Source organism: Camelus dromedarius, chromosome 15 (assembly GCF_036321535.1).
Source record: "Camelus dromedarius isolate mCamDro1 chromosome 15, mCamDro1.pat, whole genome shotgun sequence".
Taxonomy (NCBI): Eukaryota; Metazoa; Chordata; class Mammalia; order Artiodactyla; family Camelidae; genus Camelus; species Camelus dromedarius.
Window position 1 is genome coordinate 36,263,503 of NC_087450.1, and position 20,823 is coordinate 36,284,325.

A 20,823-nucleotide genomic window follows, 5' to 3' on the forward strand; every position below is an offset into this window, starting at 1 on the left:
ATATTGATTCTTCCAATCCAAGAGCATGGAATATCTTTCCATTTTTTAAAGTCTTCTTTAATTTCCTTCATCAATGGTTTATAGTTTTCTGCGTATAATTCTTTCACCTCCTTGGTTAGATTTATTCCCAGATATTTTATTACTTTGGGTGCTATTTTAAAGGGGATTGTTTCTTTACTTTCTTCTTCTGCTGATTTATCGTTAGTGTAAAGAAATGCAACTGATTTTTGAACGTTAATTTTGTAACCTGCTACCTTGCTGAATTCTTCAATCAGCTCTAGTAGTTTTTGTGTGGACCTTTTAGGGTTTTCTATATATAGTAACATGTCATCAGCATATAATGACACTTTTACCTCTTCTTTTCCAATTTGGATCCCTTTTATTTCTTTCTCTTGCCTGACTGCTGTGGCTAGGACTTCTAGGACTATGTTGAATAGGAGTGGTGATAGTGGGCATCCTTGTCTTGTCCCAGATTTTAGTGGGAAGCTTTTGAGTTTTTCACCGTTGAGTACTATGCTGGCTGTAGGTTTGTCATATATAGCTTTTATTATGTTGAGATATGTTCCCTCTATACCCACTTTGGCGAGAGTTTTTATCATAAATGGGTGTTGAATTTTATCAAATGCTTTTTCTGCATCGATTGAGATGATCATGTGGTTTTTGTCCTTTCTCTTGTTGATGTGATGTATTACATTGATTGATTTGCATATGTTGAACCAGCCTTGTGTCCCTGGGATGAACCCCACTTGGTCATGATGTATAATCTTTTTTATGTGTTGTTGGATTCTATTTGCTAAAATTTTGGTGAGGATTTTGGCGTCTATGTTCATCAGTGATATTGGCCTATAATTCTCTTTTTTTGTAGTGTCTTTGCCTGGTTTTGGTATCAGGGTGATGGTGGCTACATAGAATGAGTTTGGGAGTATTCCCTCCTTTTCTATTGTTTGGAAGAGTTTGAGAAGGACTGGTATGAGTTCTTCTTTGTATGTTTGGTAGAATTCCCCGGTGAAGCCGTCCGGTCCTGGACTTTTATTTGTAGGGAGGTTTTTAATTGCTATTTCTATTTCCTTTCTAGTGATCGGATTGTTCAAGTGTTCAGATTCTTCTTGATTTAGCCTTGGTGGACAGTATGTTTCCAGAAACTTGTCCATCTCCTCTAGGTTATCCAGTTTGGTTCCATATAGTTTTTCATAATATTCTCGTATGATATTCTGTATTTCTATTTTGTTTGTTGTAATTTCTCCATTTTCCTTTCTTATTTTGCTAATTTGTGCTCTCTCTTTTTTCTTCTTTGTGAGTTTGGCCAGAGGTTTGTCGATTTTATTTACTTTTTCAAAAAACCAGCTTTTGGTTTGGTTGATTTTTTCTATGGTCTTGTTAATCTCTATTGTATTTAATTCCTCTCTGATCTTTATTATTTCCTTCCTTCTGCTGCTTTTTGGGGCTTTTTGTTCTTCTTTTTCTAATTCATTCTGGTGGTGGGTTAAATTGTTTATTTGAGATTGTTCTTTTTTGAGGAAGGCCTGTATCGCTATAAACTTCCCTCTTAGCACTGCCTTTGCTGTGTCCCATAGGTTTTGAGTCGTTGTGCTTTCTCCCCGAGGTAATTTTAAACTGCAGCCAGGTTCAGAGCTTTGGTCGAGCCCAGGGCCTCAATTTTACAGGTCAAATATCAAGGCCCGCGAGCGCTCTCCAAGCCTGCTGCCCTTTCCTTGGCCCGAAAGCTTCCTGGAGCCCTGGAAATCATAGCAAATAGCCAGTTAGAGACCTTCTATGTGAAGGTGCATACTCAGAGCTTTACTTGCATTAGGCAGGTGAGATGTATTCCAGGGTTCTGTGAAGAAGGAGTTAGCCCTTGCAAAGCATAGAATAAAATGTTCCTGAAATACTCAAGATTTATAAACACGGGGTCTGGTATCATCCCTTAGTTGGAGCTGTGCCTTTGACCTAGTTAGCACATATTGTCCAAATGTTTGGGATTGTGTTCTCTCAGTCATTCAGTCCTCAGTTTAATATTCAACAGAATGACCACCAATATTTAGAATTCTCCCGAGAGTGTAGGCTCCAAAACTGAAGATTTGACATGCTACCTCTTTTCTCTTTCCTGTGTGGTTGAAATTTAAAGTGCTTCCGTGTTGTCCCTCCCTTTGGGAATTTCCTCTGGAACTGGAGACTAATCATTATGCAAATATTAAAAACTTTGAAAGTTTGAGAAAAGAAGGGAATTTGTTTAAGCAATTCTGTCCCTGCAGTTTAAATGAGAGATGACAAACAGCTGTAGTGATTTGACCCGTAGTCAAATTCTACTATACAATCTGTGTGATTTCAAATTATATTTAATTCTTCTTTGAGATTTATGTGTACTTTTGCTAAAACTTCTGGGTTCCCATAAATCTCAAAGTATACGGACCATCACCCAGCGTGTTTGCACTTCCTCCCAGACTTAAAGGCTGTTCTGGGAAAAAACAGATGAAAACATTTCTCTCTCGGAATGTTAGTTTGACTGAGAGGTTATTTAGATTTTTAAAATAGCCTGCATGCCTGGGGTGATCTGAAAGGAAATGCTGCCTAATAAACAGGGCAAGTCGTGCTCACTGGGGCATAGCCTGAAGGGAAAACAAAGTCTTTACTCTCATCCTGAAGGTCAGAACTCCTTGGCTTCACTTGCCAGATTTTCTCCCTCTGTGTCCTCACAGGTTTCTAAACAATAGACTGCTAGTTAATAATTCTTTATCTTAAACTTCCCGTTTGAATCACTGTGTGGTTTTGCTCTCCTGGTCTGACCCACACTGATATCAGGCCCTTGCTCAGCACTGAGTTCCCCAAGAGCAAAGGAAGTGCTGCAGGGCTGGGACTGGGGCCGGTGGTTCACGGCCTGGCAGATCTGTTCAAGAGCAGACTAGACACCTGCGGGTCCTTGAACGCCGGGCCCTGGGTCACTTGCTCGTCTCTCCCTGGTCCAGGCCCTCTGTGCTCTTTTCTTTCGTTTCCTTCCCTCCCATCCCCCCCCTAGAGTTTAGTCTAACATACCCTAGAGAATTCTAGTTAGTACTTGTTATGGGCTGAATATTTGTGTCCCCCAACAAATACATCTATTAAAGCTCTAACCTCCTATGTGATGGTATTTGGAGATGAGGTCTTTGGGAGGTAATTAGGTTTAGAAGAGGTCACGAAGGTGAGGCCCTCATTTGGGGATTAGTGCCCTTATAAGAAGAGGAAGTCAGAGAGATATGTTTCTCTCATACACATTCACCAAAGAAAGGCCAGGTGAGCACACCGAGAGCCCAGGAAGCGGGTCCTCACCAAGCCAGCTCTTGGACTTTCCAGTCTCCAGAACTGTGAGAAATAAAAATCTGTTGTTTTAGTCACCCAGCAATAGTATTTTGCTATGGCAGCCCCAGCTAAGGCAGTGCTCAACTAGTACTTAGTGAAAGGCTGAATTACCTTCTCTTTCAGAACCATTTCTCTAACACAGCCTAAGAAAACAGTTCAGCCTAGAAGCAGTACAGTGTGGTGTTCAAAAGTTAGACTTTAGAGGCTTATAAACCAAGGGTAAAACCTACCATGACCCTGATCTAGTTATTTTCTGTGCCTCAATTTCTTTGGCTATAAAGTAGACATCATAATAACACCTACTTCATGGAGCTGTGGAAAAGGATTAAATAAGATTATGCATGTAAAGGACTTAGCTCAATGGCCTCATATATCAGTTTGTAGCATGGATAGTAAGCTAAAGTTACTCCCCATCAAATTAACCAAAAATCCCCCTACTCTGAGTCATAAAATGATGAAATTAAAACCCCAAATTCAGTATGTCAGTAATTAGTCTTTCAGAGGGGGTCTAAAGTCACAAAAGTTGAACATTGCCTCTTTCTATCCCAAGAGCCAAACAAAAGCCAAAGTAAACAAAGTTTAGGAAGGAATGTGAAAAACAGAGCAATGGCATCAATTGCCTCCCCCTTAGGAGAAGATTGGATTAGAGTGAATATTCAATCTGTTCTTTTTTTGCTTCCTTTTCAAAAAGTTGAAACCTTCTTCAAATTCAATTCAATGAGGATGTTTAATGCTTCTTCCATGTTCCAGGAATTATGCTAGTCAGTAAAGGTTCAAAATCAAGATACCCTTGCTCTCAAGTAGCTGAAGGTCTTGAGGTACAGAGATAAGCATGTAAACAAAGCCAAGGTTACTTTGAGTGATGGTTACTCTGGAAGAAAGTTCACAGGCTCTGCAGGAGAGAAAAGGCAGGGACCTAGCAAGGTCAGAAAATCCTCCCAGAGAAGGAAAAGGTAATATTTGTATTGCTATTGCCCTGCAGAAGTAGAAAGGGAAGCATGGAAGGCATAACTTGCATCTTTAACGTGAGGAGAGCAAGATGGTGTTTAGTCTGAAACTTGCTGTTAGAGTATTTGTTCCTTCTGAATGAATGATACTAACAATGATAGCTACCACTTACTAAGTGCTTAGTATAAACTAGGCATTTTGCATGCCTTAGTTCATCTCAGTCCTTCCCCAAACCCTGGAAGGTCAGAATCATTACCACAATTTTACAGACACAAGAACTGATGCTCTAAGATATGAGGTGAATTTCAGCCAGAGTAGTGGAGCAAAGACCACCTCCTTCCCCAGCTCCGCTCCTGACCTGCTGCTACTGCCCGTGTCCAAATCCTAGGGCCCTCTGCTTGTATACAAAATCACACAGGGTCCACAGAGCATTTCAAAACCTCAGCAAACCTGGCTGAAAGTTCTTTATGAAACACTGGCTACTACAAAGGCCAGATTCAACCAGCTTGAATTCACAACTGAAAATATTTTAACGGGAAAATAGATGGGCTACCCAAACCCCATCGACTTATTATGTACCACATCTCTAAAACAGTTCTAGCAGGTTATTAATTGCAGCCATAAAGAATAACACACACAAAAAAATGTTATTGGATTTTATACCATCCTTAGCCCAGTAAGTAAGCTCCCAGCACAGAGCCTAACAGTGTTCGGTCTCCTTCCCTTCCTCTGGTACACAGTGTAGGAAAGGCTATCCAAAGACAACAGGATAGAGAACTGCAGGCTTATCACCCACAGGCATGGTTCACAGTCCTCTCCAGACCCCTCCTGAGAGATGCTATCATCAGTTACGGTTCCACCACCCAGGAACTGACCTTGGCTCGGAGACTTCCACTCACTTGGCCAGGGACATTCCACAATCCCTTTAGTCAAGCCCTGTACTGATGTTGGAGATAAGCTCATTATGAGCACCCAAGGGATAGAATTGGAAACTATGGGACTAGGACAGGAAAAGTAAGCTGCCTAAAATGGGAGCCCCTGGAACAACTGTGTGAACAGCCCCAGGGAACGACTTTGAGATGCAGGTCAGAGGGAAGCAGGACATGAATACCATGACACATCTGCGTGGATTCTGGTGCTCCAAAAGGAGAGTTTATGACATTTGAACACTCAATTCCTGATTCTGGAAAGAATAATAACATGCTGAAGAGATGACTACGTACACAGGACGTCCTCAATAAAAAAGAGCTGCCACTATTACTATCATTAACATTTTGCCCCTTATCGTTAAGACTAGTTAAGGATGTTATCGTTAAGACTGTGTATATAAGGGGCTGCTGAGGTGGGTGTTGTCATCGGTAGGCTTAAAATGGCCCTCCTGAAGACACCAGGTCCTAGTCGCTGGCACCTGTAACTCCTACCTTATTTGAAAAATCAGTCTTTGCAGATGAGATTAAGTTAAAGATCTTGAGATGAAGGAGATTATTTTGGATTATCTGTGTGGGCCCTAAATGCAATTACAAGCGTCCTTATAAGAGAGAGGAAGTTTTCACACACAAAGGCAATGTGAAGATAGAGCAGAGAGAAATTTAGGGATGCTGGCCTTGAACTGGCCTTGAAGGTAGGAGTGATGAAGCCATTAACCAAGGAATGCTGGAAGCCACTGGAAGCTGGAAAACGCAAGGAACAGATTCTCTCCTGGAGCTTCTGGAGGGAGCACAAACCTGTCAACACCTTAAATTTGGCTTAGTGATACTGATTTTGGACTTCTGGCCTCCAGAACTGTGAGCTAATAAAGCTTGATTGTGTAAAGCCACCTGGTTTGTGGTACAACAGCTACAGAAAACTAACACAGGTATTAACTGGCTTTTCAGCCTAGCAAAACTCATCAGCAAACTGTTGTCAGCATGAGTCCTAGCTAATGGGTATTAACTGGATTATGCAGTTTCAAAGGTATAAACAATGGTGTGCTGATAAACCAGTACTCTGGAGAAAAAAAAAAAATCCTGATTTTTAGCAGATGCCAATTCCTGTAATGTAAATACTTCCACCATGGCCCAATTCCAAAGGTTTAACATCTGGCTTGCATAATTCTTTAGTTTTTAACAATCAGCTCTCACTAATGGGTAGGAGACAACTTCAGCACCTCCCTGTAGAGGTGCTCTAAACCACTAGCAAAATTGCTCTCAAACTGTACTGAATGTAATTTAATTTCACCTTGATAATCCTGAAGGGTACTTCATGGTATTGTAGTTTCTGAGAGTCAACATGGGGAATGTTAATTACTGTCACACTGTGGACATGCCGAGTTGCTAATCAACAGCATTGTGGTGGATGGTTTAAACACTGAAGGGCTGAGGAGGAAAAGGCAGAACAGGATGTTCTATCAGTTGTCAGGTGTATGGTTTTATTCCTTAGGGAGCTCTGGAAGGAATCTAATAGAGGCTATCCCCTTCCCTGGGTAAATTTATCATGGTATAAATAGTAATAGCAGTGACAGAAATCATAATCATTTTCTTCCAATGGAATAAGGCTTTATAATTTTCAAAGTGAATTGGACTTTCACCTTGAGGAAAACAGAACAGAGGCTTTATCTTCAGAAACAAATGAAGTGTGTAAAACTCAGTCTCTCTCTTCAGCCCCATGCTACTGACTTCTGAATAGCATTCCAGTTGTACATATCTGGGGCTTGGGAAATTTTCCTAGTTCCTGGGGAGGAAATTAACTAAAACATATGACATGCCTGGCAAGAGTCACAATTTCACACAAAAACTTTCTTGCAATAACTTCGCATATTGCTTCCCCTGGTGGGATCACTGACTCTAGGGGAAGCTTGGGTCTAAAATGACAACTCTATTTAGTAAAAGTGAGAGCTGAATATTAAAACCAGCAGCCTTTATTTCTCAAGGAGAAGTCTCCATCTTAAAATCACTTTTTACAGATGATGTCATGACAGAGATAAGTTCTTCCAGATTTTTTTCTTCATGTTTTTACAGCACAAAAGCATTTAAAAACTTCTTGGGTGAAAAAAATATATATAAGCAAATATGGTTACTATTAATTCAACAGTGTTCCTTTAGATAAAGTATTGCAGAGTATTTACATGAAATTGGAGGTAAGGGGGTAGTGACTGGAGAAAAGGTTGACCGAGATTGGTAGTTACGTGATTTATTCCTGAATTAGACAGGTTATGGGAATCAATGCTTTCAAATTTCAAAGTGTGCTATATATGGCGTATATGTAACATATATGTAAATGTATATTATATGTATATATGTAAATATATTATATATTTATGGAAATACAAGCAAGACAGTTATTAGCCGTCTTTGCTAGTAGAAGACAATAAAACCATTTCAACATTAAAGGATGCAGTTACCACTTGTGTTTCCATGTGGATGTGGTAAATGCCCTTCAAGTTCCCACATGCACAGGGTCCAGGATCTGAACCACAGGCTGTCTGATGCTGGACTTCATGATGTACTACTACTTAGTAAAAAGATTTTCAGAACACATTTGTTGATCATCACAGTGATGAGATGGTATTAAAATATTTTACGAACACTTACGGCAGACAACACGTTCATTTCCGATAGGAAGGGAAGGGTCAGAGCTAGGAGGATGAAGGATTAGATTTATGAAGCTTCAGTCCCTTCACTGAAGAGTGGTGGGAGTCAATTCAAGCTCTCTGACTGTCCCATAGGCTTTGTGGTACAAAAATGGATAATTTGCTGTGAGTTTAAAGTAACAAAACCAATAACCAGTCTTAATTTTGCTACTGAATTGACTAATTATTTGCTTGTGAAATTATGTATACTTTGCAGAGAATTTTAAGAAAATCTTTGCAATGTACATATTCATGAGCCCCAAAAGTTAAGTTAAAAGTTACTTCTATTATAAGGCTATGAAAACACAAATGTCTGTAACAATTTTAACTAGCACTTTCTCTTAAGTAAGTGTGTTCAAAAAACCCTAAAAAGATTTGAATATCAGATATTAAATATAATAAGACAGGAGGAGGAAGAAAGAGTGTATCAGGAAATAAAAATTCACAGATAATCCAGTAATGCAACATCTTAAATTAGAACATATAATCTCAACTCTTACTCCAAGAATTCCATAGCATGTTACTACTCTTGGATAAAATCAGTAACAAAAAAATGAGATGGTCAAAAGATAACAGCAAAAAGCAATCAGGAGAAACAATGATTCTGTAATATCCCCAAGCCCAAGGAACAATCCCTGAAGAAAGGAGGAACATTGGTTTTGGATTAAGGTACAGACCAATGTTTGAATCCTGGTTGTCCACTTACAAACTGTTTAATAACCTTGCACCATTCACCTAATACCTCTGAACCTTAATTTCCTCATTTCTTAAATAAGATAATTACACCTATTTTATAAGGATTTTTGAGAAGATACACAATACAAGCTCAATAATTCTAATCATCACCCAACAGATAGGAAAGTCTGCCGTGTGGTTTTCTTTGAGGCTGTGAGTGAGTGGATATGAATTTCTCTAGCTGATTTGTGCCAGGGGATGTAACTGTTCCAAGAGGCAGTAAGGGTTGGAGGTGTGTGAAGGCTTCCCCCGCTCCCATACTTCATTTGTACACTTCCGTCACCAACAGAGGAGTCACCCGGCTGTGGTTAAGCCTTCACTGAGATGGTTTGCACCAGTCACATTCCCATCTGGATGGAGGAAGTCCAGGAATTTTTTTTTTTTTTTTTTTTTTTTTTTTGCCCTGCCTCTCAGCAAAGATTCACCGACTGCCCCCTTCCAGGAAATCATCTGAGAGACAGGTATCACATGGTGATAAGAGGCCTTGCAGCTGACACCATTAAGTTCTTTGCCCATTCTATGTATCTTGCACTGAGAGGCAGAACAGCACAGTGATAAGGAGGACAGCTTTTAACGTCAAACAGATCTATTTTCAAAGCCTACCTCTGCCGTATGCCGCCTCTAAGCCACAATCTTCTAAACAGTAAATGATGATCATAATAGCATTTACCTCATGGGGTCATTAGGAAAATTAATGGCCAACATACAATGAGTGCTGTGTTTAACTGAACTCATTTCTCACTTCAACTCTATGAAGTATTAGTATCCCCATTTTACAGACATATAAACTGAAACACAGTTTTTCCATTGCTTGTCCAAGGACTCAGAGCCATTAGTTTGGTTCTGTGTCCATGTTGTTAACTACCACATAACCCCGCCCAAGAAGAGTAAATGAAATAACATATGCACAGCTCCTAGCACAGTGTCTGATACTTAGAAATCAGTCCATATGTGGTAATACCATGGTATTTAGCTATTGTGCATCTGACAATTCGTTATGAATTCCAGTTTGGGTTGCCACCTGAACGTCTGCTGGTTCTGTTCACAGCATCTGGCCCACCAATTGATAAAGTCACAGTGCAGATTTTGGGGGGCCATTCTGGCTGAATTCTCCCCAGTCATTGGAAATACCAGTGAACAGCTGGGCAGACTGGTCAACAGGACCTGCAGTAATTCTTATTCATCCCCTGGGTAATTTGGCACTGGATCTCAAACCATTGAGAAGCTAGTTTTATGGGCAACTGACTTCAGAACTTGTGTATCTTGGCAAAAAATGTGGCCATGATTTAGGCTAATAAATTTTTCTGTGTGATAATTACCTATGTGAGTTACAAACTTAGTAACCTAATTTGAAAGGAAATTATTTTATGTTCATGATATGTGGGAGCAGGAGGAGAGTGAGAAGAAAACTTACAGGTTAACAGTATAATTCTTTAAATATCCCTAGTGGGGAAAGAAAACCAAATGACAGAAAAAGGAACTAGTAAGGAAGATGCAATTGCATTCTTGTTTTTATATCTTATTTATTTATTATTGTATTATTTAATTATTTTATTTTGGTTGGGGGGTAGTTAGGTTTATTTATTTTTAGAGGAGGTACAGGGGATTGAACCCAGGACCATATGCATACTAAGCATATGCTCCACCACTTGAGTTATCCCTTCCCCTCAACAATAGCATTCTGATTGGATATATTTCCTATCACCATTTAATCCATGTCTTATAGCTCTTCTGAAAAATCAAGATTATCCAAGGGATCATAAAATGATTCCACTCTGCATCAACTGTCTTTTGTAGAGGAAAGAACAAAAGTTCTCAGGCACCACCACCAGATGGGCTGGAATTTTAATATCAGCCCTTCATATGTGCCAGCTCTGCAAACTTGGGTGAGTTACTTAACTAATCTGAGCAGAAATTTCCTGATTGCTAACATTCAAATATTATCACTCATCCAATAAATTTTCTGTAAGGATTAAGTGCTAAAGTTTTGCCACATAGGAGATGCTCAATAAATGGTAGTTATTGTTGTTATTATCTTTGATTGGTTTCTCTTTGAATAAATTTCTGTCACCTAAATGAAAAAAGTTCATTCAAGGCATATATTCAGATATTTCTTAAAGGGATTTTTTTCATCCAAATTATATGCATCAATATTGTTCACTTGAGTGGAAGAAATTCTAGAATGGAGATATGACTTAGTAATGACAAGACAAAATTAGTTGAGTAACTTATCCAATCAGTTCAGGAGAGGAAAACAAAACAAAACAGGGTTCTAAGATTTTTCACCCCCTCTGCCTATGGGTTCAGTTTATTACTGCAACCCTCTAATTTGTTTTAGCTATGGAGACATGGCCATTCCATTTCCAGTTTTACCAAGGAACTGGAACTATATTTCAAAATAGGAACAATTGGATTTAGAAAATTACTTTTATATGAATAGAACTCATTTACAACTGGTTATTCAAATATCCAGTGACAGCATAATAAAAATTTAGGCCCTTCATTTAATTAAATGCTCTGGTTTACTATTCCCTGGAAGTCATTACACACATTTGGGAACTGCTCTCTTTCATGTATTTAAAATAGCATTTGACATTAAGACAGTAATTTATTAAGAAGTAACTTGCTGATCTGAAAGTGCTGATGTGACTTCAAAATGTATTTAGGATGAATCCAACTCAATGAAGCTTATATGCATAGATCTGGGAAATAAGAGGCTTATTATAGGATTTTCATAGCTGCCTCAAAATGGCAAATGAAGATAAATTGCAGAAATTAGGACTACGTGTTGTAATCAAAAAGGAACCTTCTTACAGACTGAAACAAACTTGGAAAACAAATGAGTGGAAGATTAAACAATGAAGTCTGAGTAATATTACTTGTTCCCCTGTGATTAAAGCCTGACAGGAACCATGAGTCAAAATGTAAACACATGCTAGTTATAGTGGACCTCACTAGTTTAAACTTTGGTAAACCACAGGTGCCTCAAACTTACCATTGAAAAACTGTTTTGGGGAAATGAAACTAGCCACTATCTTTTTTAATGCATGTGATATATTATTCATAATAAGCAATTCTTATGATAGGAGTAAACATACTTATTCTAGTGACTTTTCTAAATTCTGCAAAATATGTTTATAATATATATTCCACTTCACCTGAAATTAATATAAAATAATTCAGCTATACTTCAATTGAAAAAATACATATACAAATATAATTTCCTTATATTTTCCATATCTAATTCACAAAATATTCAAGAATTTCCCATTATGTGCTTAATTTTAAGGTCTGAATTTTTAGACGCCTTCCTTTTTCTGAGCTCGCAGATTTACTAATGCACTACTACAAACATATAGAGGGGAGCCCCCTGAAATATGATAAACCAAAAAAAAAATGTAGTATAAATGAAAGGAATCAGCTAATAACAGGAAAGCTGACGTTTATTCAGTACTTACTATGTGCCGAACACTGGGCCAAGCACTTTAGGAGCATTAGCTCTTTTAACCAGCAATCCCAATGTGACAAAATCCCAGTATCCCAAATTATAAGAATAAGGGTTTTGAAAATCCTTACGGTTGATAAAACATTAAATCCCTAAATGAGAAAAGAAGGTCTTTTCCAGGTGATTTCTGGCAATTTGTAAAATTAAAGTCTTCCTAAAATTAACTCTATATTGATATAAACTAATCATACATTGCCAATGCCTACAGCCAAATTCTAAGTGATTTCTCTGCTCTATTAGTCACTTTTATCAGCTTTTATATGAAGCTTCCTTTTTGTAGGTCCAATTGAAGACCAAAAGATAAAACTTCCTTTCCTATACTTTCAGCTGATTTTCACCAAAGTATCCTGTCATCAGAAACTCACTGCTAAGTCTGAAAGATCTGCCATGATTTGGACTTCTCATTCACTCCTCAGACTTTATTAACTACCTCCTGTGCACCATGCCTTGGGGATACAAATAAGACATGAACTCTGCGCTCAAACAGCATTCAGCCTATTAAGGGAGATATGTAAACAAACCATAGCAAGTACAATGTGAATATTATCACATAATAGAGGCAGAGAGAATGGAGGCCCAAAGGCGGAAGTAGTCGATTTTCACAGAAAAAAAGAAAAAGAAAATTCTAGAAGGATTCACGGAAGCAGTGACACAAAAAGTAGTGTCTTAAATGTAGATAAGAATCTGTGACTGTCCGTGGTTGTTCAATTTACTTGCATGTTCAATCTATTTTTTTGTCAACAGATGAATTACTTAAAAAAAAAAAAGCCTAGGATTCTGTGTCTAGGTCACATACTATCCTATACTATTTTACTTCCTTTTCCTGACATTCTGTTTCTTCCAGCACTTAATCTGGACTTCATTTTTTTTCTTTTAAATAACTAATCATATTGTTTTACTATCAACATGAAAATTCTTTTCAAAATACTTATGATGCAACCCAGCAATGCCACACCTACGTATATAACTTTCACAAGAGACATATATCTCTCACGAGAGAATGTACAAGATTGTTTATTCCTGCATTGTTTGTAAGAGGAAAACAACGGAAACAACGTAAAGGTCCATAAACAAGAGAATGGATAAAATGTGGTCTTTTTATACAACGGAATGCAATATAGCAGTTTAAATGAATACACAATGTATATTAATCCTTGTTGAAAGAGAACTTAGAAGAAAATATAGAATATGTTATTTAATAAAGATAGAAAACAGGCAAATCAACACTATATATTGTTTACAGATGCATGTATCACATAAAGAATTTTAAGAACACACAAAAAATGACAACTGGAAATTCAGGATAGGTGTTACCATTACAGATGGCAGGAGAGGAATGGGACAGGGTGGTTACAGGGGCTTTAACCACATGTGTAAGATGTTTAATTTGGAAGAAAGGAAGAGGCAAGAGAAAGAAAAGGAGGAAAGAGAAGAGAAAGAAGAGAGAGATCTGGAGCAAATATGACAAAATTATATTATATGACTGAGCTGGATGGTAGATACATGACTTGTTGTTATATGATTCTCTATACCTTTTGATATGTTTGAAATATTCTATAGTAAAATGAAAGATGTGCTAAGCTTTGTAACAGCAACCTTCAGTGTTGTTAACCAAATCTAATAGTCAAACAAAAATTTTAAACTAAAAAATTAGCAAACTGTACATACAATTTTCTAGTTCTACTAATGAAAAAAAAAAGTAGTTGCTTCTAAGGAAGATAATAGGTACAGTGTAAATCTCCCATTCTCCTTCTAGAGCATCCTTAAGGAAGACCAAGTGGGTGCCTTGGTATCATAAAGCAAAGCGCTGGTGCTCATTAACCATTCTGCTGTGAACCAATTTGTGATCAAATGAAAGCTCCTGGGAGACCAACAAAGTACTGACAATTTGCACAACAGTAATTTACACTTTTTGTTTTCTTTTCAAGACCCCTCAGAATTTTTAAGAAAGAGTTTCAGTTTGGCAGGCCTCCCAATGAAAAAGCTTAATATTAATTCATTTGCTAATAACTAAATTATTAGTTCTGGAGGCAAAATTAAAACCTTAGTGTGGTAAATCTAGGAATCAAGGTCAAATCCATATTGGGTCTCTGACATCAAAATAGGATGATGATCTGAAGAGTGGCCATTTTTAGGGGAAAAAAGCCCAGGGCTGGGAGGATGGAGACCTAGATCCTGGGGCTGCCACCCACCAGTAGGGTGACTTTATAGAGCATTCGCTTACCCTTTCTCTGAACCTTCATGTCTTTGCCCCATAAAGTGAAATATTGAATCTGAATCTATCATTCTAAACTTCTTTCTAGGTCTAAAAGTCTATAATATGGTATCCTAAATCATAGTAAGATTTGACCACTTAGATTAAACCATGGGTAATAAAAAAATTCTCATTAGAGATTTTCAGAAATGTGATAAATGTGGTAGGAACATGTCTCTAGATTTAAGCTTAAGCAAATCTTTTCCCCCTATTTCCCAAAAGAGGAGGTAGGGAAGGAGAATATACGATGTAGACGTTAACATGGGCTCTTTGTAATCCACAATAAATCATGGAAAACTAAAGCCAGAAAGTGGGAAATACAAAAGCAGCCATTCCATAAACCTTTCTGAAGCTATTATGTACAAGGGCACTGTTAGGCACTAAAGGACACAGTCCCGGCCCTTTAAAAGCTCAAGGTTTTGTAGGAAAGACAGAAAAAGATTTAGATGTTAACTACTGTAATAGAGGCATATACAACATGTTACAGGATTAGGTAAGAGTACTTAATTCTGACTAGGGAAATCAAGGAAGGTTTCCTGGAGGAAGTAAGGTTTAAACTAAATTCTAAAGAATAAATAGGAAATAGCTGAGGGAAGAAGCAAGTAGGAACCCCATATGAAAATGCAGAGAAATAACATGAATTATTTCAGTAAATAGCAAGTAGCCTCGTATGGCTATAATTCAGAGTAGGGGGATATGGCAGGAGATGAGAGTGGCAATTGAGGCAAAGGTCAGATCATGAAAGGTATTGAATACCAACAAAAGAACTTTAAATTTTATTAATAGGAATGAGGAACCACTTTGAACCAAGAATAGAGATAAGATACAATGTGAATTTTAGCCGAATCTCTCTGAAAGCTCTGTGGATGATAGACTGGAGGTGTGAGAGGCTGGAGTCAGAGAGACCAGTTGTAAGACACCAACCAATACATGCACACGTGTAACAACTAATGAGGGCCTTGGCTAACAAAAGTGTTCTGATTCTCGAAAGGGTAGGAAAGGATAGATTCTGGAAACTATAGATTGGTGAACTACATTTTCCTCTCTAGAAAATTCTGTAAAAATCACCTGAAGGGTCACTGGGGAGCCTTAGAAAATGGGTTGAACAGTCGATCACTAGGAATCACTAACAGTTCACCCAAACCAACCTCCTGTCCTCTGTGATGGGGCTGTCAGACTGAGAGATTGGGAAGGAGCCGATGGACTGTGTGCCTTCACTTCTGTTTTGGTGGCTCTCTTCCCTCTTGGAGTGTGGGCACTAGCGCCACCCCAGACTTTGTTTTTGGCCTTGCCCGTCCTCACAATAACCTAAATGAAGATTTCTTTGTAAGAATTGTTAGGATCTCAGTGAGACCCTCACAATTAAATCTAAAAAAGGCCACACGAAATCTACTGGGCCTTGTCTAAAAATATTCTCCAATTTCAGAAGCAATGGCAGGCAAATCACTCATGAGCCTTGACACTCTGATATGTCAAGAATTCAACATAATACTCCACGTGAGAATTGACCAACCTGTCAAAGCCAATTGATTTCGTTTCGTATCAGTTATTCTCAGCTTCAATTCTTATGTCAGTTTGTACCTATTCCCAACGGACAACTGTGGATTCCCAAGATTCTGCCAGGCTCTCTCTTCCATAACAAATTCTTCCCCACCCTCGGGCTTTCACACAGCTGTTTCTTGCCAGAGTGTCCTTTCCAGTTGCCTGACTTCTCTGCTTTTAGGTCTCAGCTGAAGGCTTCCCCAACCACCCTGCATCAAGTAGGGTGCCCCTTGGTTTCACCATCTCTGACCCTTGTTTCTTTCAGGACATTCATTACAGCCTGCATTTATTTATTTGTCTGATTTCTTATTTGGTTTGGTTTGGTTTTGTCTTCTTGGTCTCTCTGCAAGAAACAGAATTCCCTGAGGGCAGGGACCACTTCTGTCTTATTCATCACTGTATCACCAGCACGTAGCAGGGCACCTGGGACATAGTAGGTCATCAACTAATATATATTGAATGAATGAATGAATCCTTGGTTCAGATTGGGCTCATTTATAGGACTCCATTTTGCCTCAGCCTCTCCACTTTGCTTCCTGCCCTGACCACCCACCAACCTTCTCACCCCTACAGTATCGTATTTCACCCCTCACCCCTGCCTGGCTCAGCCCTTCCAGCCTTGATCTCTCCCCTCGGGCTACACAGTGAACCATGTGTTTGTCTTGGAGCTGTTTCTCTTGCTGCCTCAGTGAGCAGCTAAAGTTGTGAACCTCAGCTGCTCTTTGCTGCCTCTCCTTGTCAAAAAACAAACAAACAAAAAACAGCCAAAACCACAGCTGCCTTGGGATTCTACAGCTAATCCTTGAGAACTGGCTCTAATTTTCAAATTTACAGAAGGCACAAAGTTGACAGTGTGGCTAATACAAAGGTGAATCAGTATCACAATGATCTTCACCGGCTGGTCAGTCGCATCTCTGAAACGTTGTTTTCAAGCTGGGTTCCATAATTTAAGGGGGAACTACTGAAAATGTAGATGTCCAGAAGAAAGTGGAAAGTTTGTAAACTACTGGAATAAGAATGGGGCTAAATACACAAACTCTGGAGCCAGACATAGTTTGAATCCTGGCTCTAGTACTTACTATGTGATAGTTGGTAACTTGGATAACCCTGTTCCTTGGTCTCCCCAACTGTGAAGTGGGGCTAATAGTAGCACCCATCTCACAGAATTATGAGGATTAAATGCGTTGATACATGCAAAGCACTTAAAATAGTGCCAGGCATATATTAAGTGCTATATGAGTGTCAGGTCTTTATATATAAAGAATGGTTAAGAAACTGGTTAGAGTATTTGATTTATTATTCTTCAAGACCCTTGCTAGTTAGAGTGTGGGCTGAGGACCAACAGCACTGGCTTCACCTGGAAGCCTGTTAGAGATGCAGAATCTCAGGCCCTGCCGTTGACTTGTGAGAGCACGCGACAGGAGCCAAGCTGGGAGCGGGGAGAGACACAGTAAGATGTCAGATCCACAGAAGAACAAAATTAATTTTTTCATTCTTCTTTCCTCTTTTTCTTCCCCCCAACCCATCTCTATTGCTTTTTTTCTCTCTCTCATTCTTTTTTTTTTTTTTTCTTTTCTTGTAGAATATACTTTAGAAGGGAAAGACATACCAGTCAGAGAGATGCAGCAACAAGTGTGGAGGGTGCGTCCCCTGCTAAGTGCAGCACCATCTGGGCTGCTGCCCCAGATATCCTGGGTTAAAGGAGCCCCAGACTTAAGCAGCCAACAGGATTATCTTTCTTCACCCACCAGACAGCCAAGTCAAGAAGTCCAAAGTGGGCCAAGGTTGGGGAGGTGGGGCATGGCATAGGTGGGCCAGATCTCCTGCCAAGCAGGAGCAATACTGACTCCTCTCACCTCTCTAGCTCTTGAAAGGAAGAACTTTCTAAAAGGCAGAATGCCAGCCTAACCAGCTAGCTGTGCCTGCCCTGCAGTCTAGTGGGATGTCCTCACTCTGGGCCGGGCCATCCACTGGGAGAAGTAGCAGGAAGCAGCCATGGGAAGAGAAAAGAACCTCAGGCTGCTTGGAGACCCTCACATTGAAGGGGCCAGAGAAAGGCTGTGTTTTAGTCCCCACTGTGAGGACTCACCCATAGGAATCCAGCCAACCAAATAGTCAGATTTGGCTCAGAATGGCTCAGAAGGTCTACCAATGAAAGCTTAGTTTCTGCCTCTTAAAGAATTATGACCTGTAAGAGAAACACAAAGAACTTGGTAAATGGACTGCAAAGACAGGCTGAGGAAATGTGGGAGGAATGGACTGTTTGGTTCCACTTTGAAAGTTTATTTTGAGGGGTCATATTAAGAGAATCTTTTGCTGGAATGGGAATGCTGTGGAAAACGCAAGACCATTAAAAAGGAAAACAGTTTCATCTTGCTGAAGGGATAAAGGAAATACGGTGTCATATCATTTTTTTTAATATCTTTTTCTGTGCATTTGGTTTCCTAACTAAAGTAAAAGACACTATATGTCAGGAGCCATATATTTTTCTTTCAGTTTTCCCAAACAGAACATAATATACCATGTGGCATGCAGTAGGTGCTCAACAAATGCACTGCATTTCAGGAGATGCTGATCTCACCAGAACTTAAACTGATTTGACAGTAATCAGATGATTAATAGCATTAATATGAAGAAAGTACATGGCACTAAAAGACCAGAATTTCACAATCTTCTTCTTCCTGTGTTAACCAGGTATTTACACAGGAAGGCAACAGGTAGGCATTGTTAGGGGAAAATGTAAACAGATGAGGATGGAGAATCCTTGTTGCTCCTCTAATTTGCTCTTAGTCACTTAATGTTTATTAGGACTTCAATTTCCCTATGTGAAATAGAGATGGAAGACAGTACTTATCAAAGCAAGTAAGACTGACGGAGATGGGCATCAAAGACATTTGGGAAGAGATTCATTTCTGTTGAATTCCTGGCAGAGAGATCCCTGGTCTCATTTTGGCAGTGTCACAGGCTTCCCAGGTTGTCCCATAAGGAATTTATCCTCAATTACCTGCTTCATTTGAAAAATGAAGAAAATGAAGGTGGTCAGTGAAGCCTGACTGAATACTTGGAAAAGATTCTAAATCCATCAAGGTTCACGGTCGCATTTTAATGTAGACGATGTAACTCAGAACTTGGGGGTGGGGGAGAAGGGGCCAAATCCTGGTTTTAGGGTGTGAAGGGATTGGGAGGATGGGGCGAGATGTGGAATCAGTTGGTGCCCATTTGTATACAGCATCCAAGCAGCAAAGATCCATCCCTCTGGAAATGGGATGGTCAGTAGGGAAAAGAAGGAAATCTGAACTGTCCTGAGTCACTACACCCTCAAGATGCCCAGACAAGGTTGCTGTGTCTTAGTCCATTCAACCTGATACTACAGAATACCAGGAAGTTGGAAAGTCCAAGGTCAAGGTGCCAGCACATTTGGTGTCTGGTGAGAGCCCACTTCCTGGTTCATAGATGGCCATCTTCTCATTGTGTCCTCACTTGGGAGAAGAGGCAAGAGAGCTCTCTGGGGTCTCTTTTATAAAGGCACTAATTCCAGTCATGATGGCTCCATCCTCATAACCTAATCACCTCCCAAAGGTCCCACCCCCAAATACCATCACACTGGGGATTAGGTTTCAACATATGAATTTGGGGGGAACCCAAACATTCAGTTCTACTGCAACATCCTTACAAGAGTACAAGAGGCTTACTTTCTTCCTAGGCTCATCATTACTAAACCAAAGGTCAAAACCTGTAAGTACATCACTCATTGTTTTAAGACCACATTGTAGCTCAATCTTGGTTCACAGAGAGTGAGACAGGCTGATTTTTTTTTTTTACACTTTTTGTATTTTGTAATTGAGTAATAGTTATTTTACAACAGGCTGATGTTTTAATGTCAGAATGGTAGCAAGTACATCTGGTGCTAAAGAGGAGAGTTTATTACATCAGATGTGGGATGGGAAGCAAAGAATTAACAGGAACACAAGTAACACATATGCCCCCATATTTTCAGTTACCTCATGATGAGTATATTTGCTGAAAGCAGTATTTCAGGAGGGCTACACCATATTTGGGGGCTATGTTAAGTAACAGAATGAAGAGGAAGAGAAAGGAAATGGAATCTTATCGAGAAGGAAATGAGTCAAACAAAAGCAAAAAAAAACCTGGGGAATACTTTTGAAGTAAATCTATTTAAGAACCTCAGAGCCTCTTACACCTTTGGGGAGGAGAACCATTAATCTAGGCCCTTCTTGGTTTAACATTTACAGTTCTGAAACTTGGCCACGTTCAGGCAGAACCACAGGATTGTATTTTGTTTATTTTATAGTGTTACTGGAACATCAGCTTGTCATTAAAAAAACAAATTTCAGTGAAACAAGATAAAGATGATATAAAATCAAATCCTACAACATTCAGAGATAGACTGATTTCTAAATCAAATGTTTCTAGCCCCAACTGGAAATTGTTACCTGTCCCAGGAATATTATTCAGATAATAAAAGTTGAGCCCAAAGATGTAACTCACTTTATTGGTAGAAGTTTAATGAGATGGCTTATGGAAATAAAATTAAACAAATGTTCTACCTACAGCAAGAGTAAATTACATATACTGGATTCTGTTTATCAGGCAATTGTTATGGTCCTAATTTACTGCTTGATTCTTAACTCTTCATTTCAAAAGCAATAGCTGCTCCTCTAACAAAATTCTATTCATTCCCTCATACTATGATTGTAGAAAATTTTCACCCTTAAATTCCACTAATTTTCATTAATTATCATTAAATTAGTAGATTAAACTTTGTTGAGACCTTATGAAACGCTTGTTCATCTAATTCTGCCACTCTCATCAGGGGGTTGTTAACTCAAAATTATTTGTTCTTTTATGTTTGTATTTCTGTTTACTCTCTTCTCTCCC

General features: G+C 39.0%; 1 non-coding gene across 1 annotated transcript in view; it reads right to left on the reverse strand.

Annotated features, from left to right (window-relative positions):
* Positions 1 to 1,566: 1,566 nt before the first annotated feature.
* Positions 1,567 to 20,823, reverse strand: part of LOC116157452 (uncharacterized) — a 51,297-nt gene continuing 32,040 nt past the window's right edge. Inside the window, exon 3 of the transcript XR_010384217.1 lies at positions 1,567 to 1,736. This is a non-coding gene — a transcript (uncharacterized LOC116157452). The remainder of the gene's footprint in view (positions 1,737 to 20,823) is intronic.